Below are 13,454 nucleotides of genomic sequence, written 5' to 3'. Positions count from 1 at the left end.
CTTCCCCATACTCGTCTTTATATAATTGGGACACTTCTACTTTCCTGCAATTGTGACGAAGGGGTATACCATGAACCTTAACTTGCTGAAGCCGGTCGTAATTGAACACGTATCCCCTGGCAACAACAACTTTCTGTTTTCCCTGTAAATAGGACAGACGACAAGCCACCTTGCAATTGCCCTTCACGTCAGCTTTAATCAATTAGTACGCATACATTCACTACCTTTAATAAATTTCATATGTAAAAAACGTGTATGATATGAATAATTATAAACTAGCAGCCATTACCTTTTTCGGTGTTGAGAAGAACATCTGATCATCAACTACCTCCACTTCATCCTGTGTCACGGCCTTCCTGGCATCCTCTTCCTCTTCAACTGCCTGATATCGATCCTCGGCTCCCACTTCAGTCTCCTTTCCCATTTCCTTCTCCCTTGTCATGTCATCCTTGGCTTCCTTCTGTACATTAACACTTGTCCATATAACACGTACTGATTTTCCAAATCATATAACACACTGTATATAAGACATAAATATTATTACCTTTTTTACCTCCTCCTCCTCCTCCTCCTCCTCTGCTTTCTTTATAACTTGTTGAACCATATCCAACTCCTTTTCTGATGGCTTTTCCCCAGTTTCCAACATTCTCACCATCAACCTGGCTATTTCCAACATATCCCTTCCTTAGTCTTATAACGCCATACAGAGTAGCGCGGACAATATGATAATTTCTCATAATCTTTACGGTACAATATGCAGTCATTGGGACAAGCATGTATTTTCTCATATTCCATGCCCAATTCTCTAATCATTTTTTTAGCCTCATATGTCCGACTCGGAAGAACATTACCGTCAAGAAGCATGTCACATAGCAAAGCTAGAAGATCCGTAAAAATCTTATCACTCTACCCATTTGCCCCCTTCAAGCTACATAACTTTACCACCACGGACAATTTGGTATACTTCTTACAATCAGTAAATAAAGGTATTTCAGATTGACTCAACTTCTCAATTAAATCATCAGCATTTATTTCCCCATCACCGGTAGCTTCAAAATCATCGAATCCATCATCTTCAGCAAACTTCTCACCTAAAACAACTTCAGGTGTAGGCGAACGATTGTTTACACACATATCATATGCCCCATCCCCTATATCTAAACCAGCAGCTTCAGGTGTATGATTATTTACCTCTACATCAGATTCCCCATCCTCATCCTCTAATTCTCCATGAAAAATCCAACGCCTATAATCTCTACTGAAACTATTCTTTTCTAAGTGTATTTTGATATCTGGAATAAGCAAAACCCTAATATTACCACATCTATTACAAGGGCATGGGATTGATGAGTGGAGATGAAAATTTTCACTAACGAAATTATAAAATTCAACAATTCCATCATCAATTTCACCATCAATCATCCAAGTACGACCCATATATAAGCCAGTAGCTATGAAAATGAGATTACCTTTTTCAAGCTATAAAGATTAATGATGACGACGACGACAAAGATGACTTGTTCACCATCAGTCATTCTATTATTAATACCTTTGAAATTTCATTTATTTTTAGAGTTGCATAATCTAAGACGGTTCTTATAAGTACTGTTGTAATTGTGCAAGGATGCATGAGGTGAATAATGGTCAAACAACCAATTGTGGACGCGGGCCCACGGGGGTCGCTCAGGTAGAAAACGAGCAAGCTTTTGTATTTATGGAGTCGCCACCAATTTATTGTGGAAAATTGGAAACCGTTCGAATACCTCGGGCCATGTCAAGACACAAAGTAGTGACATGAACACCAAGAACTCGTTACCCTTAGCATTCTATGTCTAGAATGACTCTCGTGGATGCCAATGAACACGGATGTTCACAGAGATCTGAAGTAAGGGGTGAGGGTATGTATTAGGAAGCTCTTTTCCCGCCCGCCTCGATAGCGGCCTCTACTAATGATTAGGGAAAATCGTCTATACTTGATATGTTGAAGGTTATATGCATGCAATGCAACATCCATTAGATTAATCCTAGCACGAGAGAATTAACTAAGTCGGTAAACACGTAATTTAACATGCTGATCGGGTCCATTTCGTGTTCACAATTAAGCATATGTGGTCGTTGGTCAATGGTCGATACAAAACACAATTTATACTTCACAAACAACTCTACAATTAGTAAAGAGGCAAGTAAAGGTCGGATCCCAAGGGACGGGTATTGAAATGAGAATTCTATTGTAACTAGTAGTGTCTAAGGGGTGTCACAAATTGGGTTGATGTAGAAGGTTACTAAACTAAAATAACAATGAAAATAAACTAGCAAGATGAATAAAATAAGGGGTGTAAACAATTGATTAAAAGCACTAGGGTGTCATGGGTTCATAAGGGAATCATGGGATATGATCATACAAACATGTTCTCAAATTATAAGCAAGCAATTATTGTTGTGATGGATTGAGTTGGGTTATATCTTACAATCCTAGGAAAGTTTGGGTCCCGGAGCCGAATCGATTAGATTGTACAACACCTACAAGTCGACTTAGTCTTCCCTACTTAACAACATGCATGGTCTAACAAGACTCGAGTTGAGTTATGTCTTACAAGTCAAGTTGAAAGGATAGAAGATGATAGTAAATGCAAGGATTCATAGGCTTAGCATTTCATCAAATATAACATGTGCATGTATTAAGATCAAAACAAGCAAGCAAATAAGATATGAAAGCATATTGATTTAAGCATGAATCATTCCCCATGTTGGTTTCCCCTAATCACCCATTAAACCCTAGCTAAGAGACTACTCACTCATTATCATATTTAACATGCTAGAAAGGTTGTCAATCATACTAACATAATGAAACATGATGAATAAATGAAAGTAATTAGCAATAATTAAAAAGGGATTAAGAGATTATACCTACTAATGATTCCAATAATAAAGCAAGAATAATAGAAGTACTTGAATCCTAGATTGAGAGGTTGTCAATCTCTCAATAATAACCCAAATAATCTTCAATTACCCAAAATAAAGTAAGAACAAGAGAGAGATTAAAGAACTAAAACTTGGATTAAAACTTGATTAATACTTGATTACAATATTAAAGAGAGATTTGATTGATATTAACTACACTAATTATTGATAAGAAGAACATCCTCCTCTAATTAGCCTAATGGGGTATTTATAGTGAAAATTAGGGAGGATGCATTAGGGTTAACTAAGGGCTAAACTAGTAATTACACTTTTTAAGTTGAGCAAGGAGACTCCGGTATTTTCTGAGAGAAGGGCTTCTCTAATCGTAGCTTGAAGAATGAAAACGTCTTTGTCATCAAATCCGTGCGGATGGGAGTCGGGACGGCCGGATCTGGGCTGAGGAATCCGAGCGGATCCTTGGGCAAGACGCTCGGATTGGCGAGGGGGAATCCGAGCGGATTCCTTTGAGGGACGCTCGGATTGGGCTGGAGGGACGGGCGGATTGTGTACAATCCGTTCGGATTGTCTGGCAGCGTCAATTCTTCTTCTTTTCTTCCCTTTTCTTCATGAATTCCTTGGGGATTTCCTTGGGGACTCAAGGATCCTTTCTCAACAATGCTCTTCTACTATGCTATGTACAAAGGCCTTCTAGTCTTGTCTCTCCTTGATGCTTGGTCATTGAATACGATCAATTTAGCCTCGTTTTGCCATGAAAATGCAAGATTCTTACTCCTTTCCTACCAAGGGATCAAAATCTCAAAGAATATGCAAAACAAAGAACTAAAGATAAGAAATGACCCAAATGGGCACTAAAAAGCATGGAAACAATGGTAATTCGGGGGCTAAATATGCGCCAATTATGGTCACATCAAATATCCCCAAACCGAACCTTTGCTCGTCCCGAGTAAAGAGGTGACAAAGACTAGGACCAATACTAACCTAACCTAATAATAATAGCCGATATGAGACAATTAGCGGGTCTCACTCCGCCCCTTCAACTCACAACAAGACAACCATGAGGTAGGATGCCTTCTTGCAAGGCAAGGTGGGTCTTGCCAAAATGGCGACACATCCAAACATTAAGCACACAAAATCAAGTAATGGATGCATCTACAAAAGAATAGCCACTTTCCTCATCTAAGTGGCGGAAATTATCTACAAGGGAAGCAATTCAAGGGTACACAATCCTTCATAGATGCAACTTGTTCAAACTACTAGGCCTAGAAGGATACCAATAAATCACCTCCAAAAGGTGTCAAGCTAGGGTACCTTTGTCCTCAATCGTTAAATGCTTTTGTCAAGAATAGACTCCCTATGGTGTTAGAAACACTGGAGGATCGCGGAATTCCCCCTCTTGCCTAGACAAGAAGAAGGGTCGTCCCCTCTCTACCATGCACAAAAATGGATACGATGGATAAAGGGATCGATAGATATTTGAGTTTCATTTTGGGAGTTTGCTTTCATTTTTGTTTTTCCCCCCAATTTCATTTGGCATTTGACATTTGAGAACACTTTCTTGCCATTTCTTTTTGATTTTTGGCTTTTCAATACTTGACAACTTTCAACTTTTTGCATTTCTTTTTGAACATTTTCAAAGTCACCCCAATTAGTAACGAGGGTGCCTTGTATTTGAAGCTTAGGAGTTCTATTTTTGCTCCTCTTTTCATTTGATGCATTTTTGCAAACTTTCTTTCACTTTTCATTTCTTTGAACTCAAATTAATTTCTTTTTGTGCCCATTCCCTTTGATGACAAAATGTGTGGTAGAACATGGATGAAAGATGGATGGATGCATAGTTTCAAGGGTCACCTTGGAATAAACGGTAGCCAAGGAGTTATCACACCACAAGGTACTCTTGACTAGGCCTTAATCCATGGGTCAAAGGATACTAGCATGACACATCCTAGGGTGTTTTACAAGTATTCTAACAAGCAAAGTCTTAAGAAGAAAAGGATCTACTAGGGCCTATATACACTTGTCAAGCTTCCCAAGTAGATGGTTTCACAAAATTTTTTCTAACATGCAAACTACATGCCATGATGCAACTAGCATATACACATCCTAATGCAAATGATTCTACCAACTAATATGACATATAAACTAAATGCAAGTCCTAAGTTCACATTGTTTTTACCGCATCAATCAAAATAAAGCCACATAGTCATTAACATAAAGAGGAAAAAGGAGATTGGAAAGATCATACCATGCGGTCTTCAATATCCTCATGTCTCGGATGTGGCATAGTCAATCAAAGTGAACAAGGATAAACAAACACAATATATACAAGACAATATATACAAAGGAAATGAACTTGTTTTTGGTTTTTCAATTTTCAAATTTTTATGATTTTTTTTTTTGAAATTTTTCAATTTTTATGGGTTTTTTGAATAAAAGTTAAGTGTTAGAATTCCCATCCCCACACTAATATGGGCATTGTCCTCAATGGCCAAAATGATGGAAATTATGCAAAAATGATGCATGATTTCTATACTAAATGCAATTTTACACTAAGCTATACTACATGATGCATGGTTTTTTGTTATGACGGAGAGGATAATTTAGATTACCTCCCGTTGTGTATGCATTAACTTCCCCAAACCAAATAAGACACTATTGCTAATGTCAATGATGGGTATAGTTCATGCACACACTATGCTATGCATGAAACTAGATTGTCATTTTGGATTTTCAAAAATGGGAACAATAAAGAACACCTCAATGGAACCGAGGTGTGAGTCCTTTGATGTTGCTAGGACTAAACCAACAATGATCAAAATGAAATAAAATACAAAGAAATAAGATACAAAGTTCTTTTCATGAAAAATAAAGATAAAGAGGAGAGATGAGAAAACTTCACTTGAACTAAGGTGGGTGCCTCTTGCCCGCTCCACCTAGTGATGAAGTAATCTCCTAGATATCGCCATCATCTCCTTCAATATCGGTATCCCAAGTATCCTTTGAAGCATCACTTAAACTTGGATCCATGAATTCATCTTCACTCTCAAGCTTCACCGTATCACCTCCACAAGAGTCCCCACTTTCTTCCCCTTTGCGACCGTTCGCTCCTTCATTAGCCTTCTCCGAGTTAGGAAAAAGCAATTCCATTTGAGCCCATGAGGGGAAAGCTCCTTCCTCACTAATCCGTCCTTTTTGAGCCATCTCATAGTATTGGGGGTAAAGAGCATAATAAGTGTCCACGGAGGTCTCATATTGACGGTAGTGTAAATCTTGCAAGATTCCCGTGACAAAGTCGTCACGGGGGAGGATGAAGGGATTTGGGTGGTTGTATGGTTGGTAGGGAAAGGGGTAAGGAGGCACTTTTATCCTTTCATTTTGAGTTTGTTGTTCTTGTTGTGGTGGTGGATTTTGTGGAGGTGGAGTTTGCCTTTTTTGACTTGGGATGAGGTAGGAGGGCATTGGGGACAAGCTTCCTCTTCTTGGGGAGACCCGTGGTAGATCATGCATTGGGAGATAGAGTGGATCGCTCCCTTTTGTCAACCACTTTATCCTCTTATCAACCCCCTCAAGGGTTATCCAATGGTGTTGGACGATAAGGAGATCTTCATTAATTCTCGTGTTCCCCGCAAGTGGAGTGTACTCATTGTTCTCATTGAACCTTGGGTTGAAGTGCTTTGCAAGTCTAGTTATGAGTCCACCATTCACTATGTGCTTCATTCCATCATCATTCCCATTTCGAAACTTTGCCCATTTCTCTAGCATAACTAGAGGTGCATTGAATTGATACCCATCTGTCCCTTGAATGTTGAGGTATGATTCCATGAATACAAGGTCCAATTGGTTGACAATGGCCGGATCACGGCGGGCGAAAAGAGTACCCGAAAGAAATCTATATGTAAGCCTCAAGATCGGGTTTTGGATGTAAAAAGCAAGACACTCTTTGGTAAGAATGAAATCCCGGCCAGTCATGGCCCTCCACAATGGTGCAACATTATACTTTTTGGGCTTTGATGTTCGGGTAGGCGAAACATCAAGTCCGAACACATTGGCAAACTCGACAAGGGTCATCATTCTAGAGACATTCTCCAACCTAAACTCTATGCAAATAGTCTTGTTCAAGGTTGTGATTCTCAAAAAGCTTAAGAATTCTAGCACAAGGGACCGATATATTGGCTCATACATGCGAAAGAGAGTCGAAAGACCAAAAACCTCAAAGAGTGCTTCTACTTGGTGAAAGATTCCAAGCTTTCTTAAGGTATCATGACAAAGAAATTTAGTGGGAAGAATATTCTTACTTAAGAGTCGATGGAAGACCAATCGCTGCACATCATCAAGGAATTCCACATTCGAGAAATCATCGAGCCTTGTGAGGTCTACAATCTCTACATGCTCCCTTCTAATGGTGTTGAGATGTGAGGTAGAGGAACTTCCCACCATCCTTGGTCTTCTTGCACTTCTAAAGGAGGATCTCCTTGGTGCCATTCTTGCTTCTTTTGTTGGGTTCTTTTGATTTGAAGATTTGCTAAGGATGTTCCTTGTTGATTGAGAATTGGAAACCCTAGAAAATTGGGGATTTTTAATTTTTGTGGGTGAAGAGAGTGAATTGGATATGTATGGGAGTCATAAGGAGGTGGGTTTTATAGGGTAAGTGGAAGGAGTATGATGTGTCATTATATGGGTGGTGGGGTGCAATTTAATTGAGAAAAGTCGGGCCGAAAAACGGGCAGGGAGACGAGCGGATTCGAAGCTAAGACGCTCGGATTCTCCTCTCACGGGACGGGCGGATTCTAGGCAATACGCCCGGATTCTACCACAGAGTAAAATCCCAAAATTTTTCTCGCCTCAAGACGAGCGTCCCGAACATAAGACGCTCGGATTCTTCAGGGTTAGGACGGGCGTCTTCTTGAGAAGACGGACGGATTCTTTGACAGAGAAATTTCTTGAAATGCTCAGGGGAAAAGACGAGCGTCTTTCCACTAATCCGGCCGGATTCTCTCAGACGGGCGTCTTCTCCCATGGGACGCTCGGATTCTTCATCAGTCCAGAAACCTTCAATTTCTCAACACAAATGGACGTGCGGTTTCTCCCGGACGTCCGTATTCTGCCAGACGCCCGGATTTCCAGAGAGACGCTCGGATTCTAGCTGCGAGCCTTGACTTTTTCTTCTTTCTTTCAATGCATCCCCACACTTAGGAATTTGCTCCTTCCTTCATTCAAAAACTTGTTAGTAACCCTCCCTCACTTGCGCTCATGAAAAGAGTTTATGACACTTATTAAAATAAAAGCAATTAAATAATAAATACAAGTTAGAGGGTTAGTATATTTACAAATGGTGGTTTAGGGAGGACTCCACCAAACTCTCCCTTAGATGGTTCTTTCAAGGGGAAGGAGGTCCGAGGTAGGTAGCCTCGACCTCTCCAAAAAATGCTCCTTCATCGTATGGCTTCAACCTTTGACCATTTACCTTGAACTTGCTTCCATCTTCGGCCTTGAGTTCGAAATCTCCATATTTCCCAACTTCGGTTATCACATAGGGACCCATCCATCTAGAGTTCAACTTTCCCGGAAAGAGTCGGTAGCGGGAATTGAATAGAAGGACTTTGTCTCCCTTGTGCAAGGCCTTTTGTCGAATTCGTTTGTCATGAAACAATTTTGTTCTTTCTTTGTAAATCTTTGCATTCTCATAAGATTGTAGTCGGAATTCCTCCAATTCTTGGATTTGGATCATCCTCTTTTGACCGCTCAATTTGAGATCAAGATTGAGTGCTCGGATTGCCCAATAAGCTTTGTATTCCAATTCGATTGGCAAATGACATGCTTTTCCATATACAAGCTTGTAGGGGGAGGCACCAATGGGAGTCTTATAGGCCGTCCTATAAGCCCAAAGAGCATCATCAAGCTTTGTGCTCCAATCTTTTCGAGTCTTGTTCACAACTTTTTCAAGGATTTGCTTGATCTCTCTATTTGAAATTTCCACTTGACCGCTTGTTTGAGGATGATATCCCAAGCCGGTTCGATGTTGAACACCATATTTGGTCAAAAGGGATGCAAGCTTCTTCTCATGGAAATGTGTTCCTCCATCACTAATGATAGCTCTAGGAACTCCAAATCGTGGGAAAATTATCTTCTTGAAAAGCTTGGTGACCGTTTTCGCATCATCATTTGGGGTGGCAATTGCCTCCACCCACTTTGAAACATAATCTACGGCCACAAGGATGTACTTGTTCCCATTGGATGTCACAAAGGGTCCTTGGTAGTCAATTCCCCAAACATCGAAAATCTCCACCTCTAGAATGCCCCTTTGTGGCATTTCGTTTCTCCAAGATATATTTCCCGTTCTTTGACAAGCATCGCAATGAATGATGAATTCTCTTGTATCTTGAAACATTGTAGGCCAATAGAAGCCCGATTGGAGAATTTTTGCAACGGTTCTTCTTGCTCCATGGTGGCCACCGTAGGGTGATGAATGGCATCCTTCCAAGATTCCTTGGATTTCCCATTGAGGGATGCATCTCCGGTAGAGTCCATCACTACACTCCTTGTAGAGGTTTGGGTCATCCCAAAAGTACCTCTTCACTTCGAATAGGAATCTCTTCCTTTGGTTGTGGTTCAAGTTTGGAGGGAGCACCTTTCTAACAATATAATTGGCATAATCGGCAAACCATGGGGTGATGTGCCTTTCAAGTTGAGTTTGAATAGCCATCAAAATATCGTCGGGGAATGAGTCATTGATCGGGGTTTCTCCATTTTCATCATGAAACCGGATTCTTGACAAGTGATCCGCTACTACATTCTCGGCTCCTTTCTTGTCTCTTATTTCCAAATCAAATTCTTGAAGAAGCAAAATCCATCTCAACAATCTTGGTTTTGCCTCCTTCTTTATCAAGAGATGTCGGAGAGCACGGTGATCCGAAAATACAATCACCTTGGATCCAAGCAAGTAGGAACGGAATTTATCCAAAGCATAAACAATGGCAAGAAGCTCCTTTTCAGTTGTATCGTAATTCACTTGAGAAGGGTCGAGGGTTTTGCTTATGTAATAGATGGCATGAAGAGCTCTCCCTACCCGTTGGCCAAGAACCGCTCTAACGGCGTAGTTGCTAGCGTCACACATAATCTCGAAAGGTAACTCCCAATTTGGGGGTTGGATGATTGGTGCCGAGATCAATGCTTCTTTGATTCTATTAAAAGCTTCAACACACTCGTCAGTAATTTGGAATTGGGCATCTTTAAGCAAAAGTTGAGTGAGGGGCTTCGCTATTTTCGAAAAATCTTTTATGAAACGACGATAAAAACCCGCGTGACCGAGAAAACTTCTCACCCCTCTAACATTCACGGGAGGTGGGAGTTTCTCTATCACCTCAACTTTAGCTTTATCGACCTCGATGCCCTTTTCCGAAATCAAGTGACCCAAAACAATTCCTTCATTGACCATGAAATGACACTTTTCCCAATTTAAAACAAGACTAACATCTTCACATTTTTGCAATACAAGAGAAAGATTATGCAAGCATGAGTCAAAGTCCTTTCCATAAACACTAAAATCATCCATAAAAACTTCCATTATGGTCTCTAGATAATCGGAGAAGACACTCATCATGCATCTTTGGAAAGTAGCGGGGGCATTACATAATCCAAAGGGCATCCTTCTATAGGCAAAAGTGCCATAGGGGCACGTGAAGGTGGTCTTATGTTGGTCATCCGGGTGTATAGGGATTTGGAAGAATCCCGAATACCCGTCAAGGTAACAAAAGAATTTGTTAGAGGCTAACCTCTCAAGCATTTGGTCAATGAATGGTAAGGGGAAGTGATCTTTCCTTGTTGCGGAGTTTAATTTTCGATAGTCAATGCACATACGCCAACCGGTGATCATTCTTGTGGGTATTAATTCATTCTTTTCATTTGTCACTACCGTAGTACCTCCTTTCTTAGGTACCACTTGGACGGGGCTAACCCACAAAGAATCCGATATGGGATATATGATTCTCGCATCAAGTAATTTCATGACCTCTCCTTTGACAACTTCTTGCATGTGGGGGTTTAATCTTCTTTGGGGTTGAATGGTAGGTCTATGGTCGTCCTCTAGATGAATCCTATGCATGCAAAAGTTGGGACTTATCCCCTTAAGGTCATCTAGACTATAACCTATAGCCTTCTCATGTTGTTTCAACACATTAAGTAATTTTCCCAATTGGTCATCATCAAGTCTATCATTAACAATTACGGGTTTGGTCTTTGATTCATCAAGATAAGCATATTTCAAATTTGGGGGAAGGGGTTTCAAAGTAGGGGTTTGTACCTCACTTTCCTCCTTTGGAGTTTCATTGAGAATTTGCTCCATCTCCATTAAACATTCCATTCTCATGACATACTCTTCTTCACTTTCATGAACCTCATCATATTCAAATTCCATGATGGGTTCCTCTTGCTCTTGAGTTTGTAGAATATCCTCTAGGATGGATTGCTCATCCTCTATGGGTTGACATGCTTCCACTAGAATATTATGCACTAACTCGGATTGTGCATGGGTGAGTTCCTTGTTAGCTAGAGCGGCCTCAAAGAGATCCACCTCCAACTCCCAATACATGCTCTTAGCCTTACTTGCTTCTAAGGCCTCTAATGCTTGCATGGGATCCTTGAAGTAAGGGATACTCAAGTGGTCCTCTACAAAACAATCTATGAAATCCATTCTCGCAAAATATCAAACAACTTGAAAACGATTAGAGCGAACCTTGAGGAGTTTTACTTCCCCAAGGTGCAAAAGACACAACTAATAACAATAAAAGAAATCTTAAATCAATTAAACACCGTCCCCGGCAACGGCGCCATTTTTGATCGGGTCCATTTCGTGTTCACAATTAAGCATATGTGGTCGTTGGTCAATGGTCGATACAAAACACAATTTATACTTCACAAACAACTCTACAATTAGTAAAGAGGCAAGTAAAGGTCGGATCCCAAGGGACGGGTATTGAAATGAGAATTCTATTGTAACTAGTAGTGTCTAAGGGGTGTCACAAATTGGGTTGATGTAGAAGGTTACTAAACTAAAATAACAATGAAAATAAACTAGCAAGATGAATAAAATAAGGGGTGTAAACAATTGATTAAAAGCACTAGGGTGTCATGGGTTCATAAGGGAATCATGGGATATGATCATACAAACATGTTCTCAAATTATAAGCAAGCAATTATTATTGTTGTGATGGATTGAGTTGGGTTATATCTTACAATCCTAGGAAAGTTTGGGTCCCGGAGCCGAATCGATTAGATTGTACAACACCTACAAGTCGACTTAGTCTTCCCTACTTAACAACATGCATGGTCTAACAAGACTCGAGTTGGGTTATGTCTTACAAGTCAAGTTGAAAGGATAGAAGATGATAGTAAATGCAAGGATTCATAGGCTTAGCATTTCATCAAATATAACATGTGCATGTATTAAGATCAAAACAAGCAAGCAAATAAGATATGAAAGCATATTGATTTAAGCATGAATCATTCCCCATGTTGGTTTCCCCTAATCACCCATTAAACCCTAGCTAAGAGACTACTCACTCATTATCATATTTAACATGCTAGAAAGGTTGTCAATCATACTAACATAATGAAACATGATGAATAAATGAAAGTAATTAGCAATAATTAAAAAGGGATTAAGAGATTATACCTACTAATGATTCCAATAATAAAGCAAGAATAATAGAAGTACTTGAATCCTAGATTGAGAGGTTGTCAATCTCTCAATAATAACCCAAATAATCTTCAATTACCCAAAATAAAGTAAGAACAAGAGAGAGATTAAAGAACTAAAACTTGGATTAAAACTTGATTAATACTTGATTACAATATTAAAGAGAGATTTGATTGATATTAACTACACTAATTATTGATAAGAAGAACATCCTCCTCTAATTAGACTAATGGGGTATTTATAGTGGAAATTAGGAGGATGCATTAGGGTTAACTAAGGGCTAAACTAGTAATTACACTTTTTAAATTGAGCAAGGAGACTCCGGTATTTTCCGAGAGAAGGGCTTCTCTAATCGTAGCTTGAAGAATGAAAACGTCTTTGTCAAATCCGTGCGGATGGGAGTCGGGACGTGCGGATCTGGGCTGAGGAATCCGAGCGGATCCTTGGGCAAGACGCTCGGATTGGCGAGGGGAATCCGAGCGGATTCCTTTGAGGGACGCTCGGATTGGGCTGGACGGACGGGCGGATTGTGTACAATCCGTTCGGATTGTCCGCAAATCAATTCTTCTTCTTTTCTTCCCTTTTCTTCATGAATTCCTTGGGGATTTCCTTGGGGACTCAAGGATCCTTTCTCAACAATGCTCTTCTACTATGCTATGTACAAAGGCCTTCTAGTCTTGTCTCTCCTTGATGCTTGGTCATTGAATACGATCAATTTAGCCTCGTTTTGCCATGAAAATGCAAGATTCTTACTCCTTTCCTACCAAGGGATCAAAATCTCAAAGAATATGCAAAACAAAGAACTAAAGATAAGAAATGACCCAAATGGGCACTAAAAAGC

This window comes from Silene latifolia, chromosome 8 (assembly GCF_048544455.1).
Source record: "Silene latifolia isolate original U9 population chromosome 8, ASM4854445v1, whole genome shotgun sequence".
Classification (NCBI taxonomy): Eukaryota; Viridiplantae; Streptophyta; class Magnoliopsida; order Caryophyllales; family Caryophyllaceae; genus Silene; species Silene latifolia.
The sequence above is the reverse complement of the archived record's forward strand: the minus strand, read 5'-3'. Positions refer to the sequence as shown.